This window comes from Eriocheir sinensis, chromosome 60, assembly GCF_024679095.1.
Source record: "Eriocheir sinensis breed Jianghai 21 chromosome 60, ASM2467909v1, whole genome shotgun sequence".
NCBI classification, from domain to species: domain Eukaryota; kingdom Metazoa; phylum Arthropoda; class Malacostraca; order Decapoda; family Varunidae; genus Eriocheir; species Eriocheir sinensis.
In genome coordinates this window covers 6,667,394-6,669,210 of record NC_066568.1, presented here as the reverse complement: position 1 = coordinate 6,669,210, position 1,817 = coordinate 6,667,394, and the positions used below count along the sequence as shown (strand labels likewise).

Below are 1,817 nucleotides of genomic sequence, written 5' to 3'. Positions count from 1 at the left end.
GGGGAGGGGCAGCCACCCCCCCACACCCACACCCACGGGGGACTAGAGCCATGCCCACGGACTCCCCCCCTCCCTAATGGACGGGGATACTCGGGGCACTCCCTCACCCCTCCCCACCACCCCCACCGACCCCCTTACGCCCCCCTTGAGAACCCCAGCGCCCCCCACCACACACGGGGATGTGACAGCAAGGGGTGGGGGGTCCTCGGGGGGCAAAGAACCCATATGGAACTGGTGGGGGGAGCTGAATGTCACATGGGGGGCGGAGGGGGGCGGAAGGGGGACTCATGGAGGTGGAGCATAGAAAATGGGACCTGGAACCTGGATGTGGAGGAGTGGGGCGGGGAGGGGAACTGGACGGCCCCCCACGGGAACTGGAGTGTGAACGAGACCTTGGCGGGGGGCGGGGGGGCGGCCCTTGACCCCCACCTACTGGTCACGGCCACCACCGCCCTCGTGCTGGGGGTCATGATCCTGGCAACCATCGTGGGTGAGTACTGACCTGACCCCTGTGTGACCTTAACCTGTGACCTAATCTAACGGAATTTTCACTTCATGACCTTCAATTCTCTGTGGTTATCTGTTCTCTACTCTCCCTCAACCTTACTGACCTGACCCCTGTGTGACCTTAACCTGTGACCTAATCTAACGGAATTTCCACTTCATGACCTTCAGTTCTCTGTGGTTATCTGTTCTCTACTCTTACTCATCAACCTTACTGACCTGACCCCTTTGTGACCTCTACTTACCTTCCTTTCCCTTAGTTTCCTGTGGCCCTCTGCTATCTATCCTCCCTTATCAGTCCACCTTTTTGTCCAATGTGTAAATTATAGTGCGATAGTGCCTTCTGGTGAGGAAAGATAAGTAGTGTAACGCCCATGGAGGTAGAATTGGTGGAGTCGACATCAACCCAATCAAGTGAATCCGCCCGAGCTGTCATTTTTACGGCCAGGTGTCAGGTGTTGTCAGGTCAGCCTCCCTCTTAATGGGCTCGGCCAGGCCCGGGCATCCCCCATCTTTTGGTCGTAAATTTGACAGTTCGTCGGCTTCACCTCAATGAATGGGATTAGCGGGCCGTGTCGACTCCACCAATTCTACCTCCATGGTAAAGCCACTGAGAAGCAAAGTGTGTGAATAAGCAGAGGAGATGACCAAGAGGAGCGAAGCGATACAAAGCGATACAGGTCAGCAGGCTCGGCTGGTTAGGTTAGGTAAGTCGTTTCCGAACTACCATACGTGACGCCGCCTCTTTAGGCAATATACGAACACTATACAGCCACACATCACACCACATCGCGCACTTCAGCTTCACTACAGCCACAGTAACAACACCACAGCCATATTACGCACACCACAGCCAAACTACAGTCACACCACACAAGCTGCAGTCAAACAGCGCATACCACAGCCACACTACAGTCACACAGCGCAGAGCCACACTACAGTCACACAGCGCAGACCATAGCCACACTACAGTCACACAGCGCAGACCATAGCCACACTACGCTCACCCAAGTCACACCACAACCACACAACCCATCCGAAAGCCACACTACATCCATACAGAGCACACCATAACCATATTACAGCCACACTACAGCTCACACCACACAGCGCGCGACACACACACACACACACACACACACACACACACACTCAACTAGACCACTGATTAGAGCGGGAATATTAATAAAAAAAAATGGTTATGGAGTGGTTATTACGCACCTCGACTGTTACGAGAGAAGTGTATCAACAAGCGCTCACAAAGACAAACACGAGTCAAGTAGCAGTAAACGCATTAGGCGGGAACGATTGTT

At 54.1% G+C, this 1,817-nt stretch overlaps 1 long non-coding RNA gene across 1 annotated transcript in view; it reads left to right on the top strand.

Moving 5' to 3' along the window:
- LOC126985837 (uncharacterized) overlaps positions 1-675 on the top strand; it is a 38,946-nt gene extending 38,271 nt beyond the window's left edge. The window contains exon 3 of the long non-coding RNA XR_007739093.1: positions 1-675. This exon is cut by the window's left edge and continues 269 nt beyond it. This is a non-coding gene — a long non-coding RNA (uncharacterized LOC126985837).
- Positions 676-1,817: the final 1,142 nt, after the last annotated feature.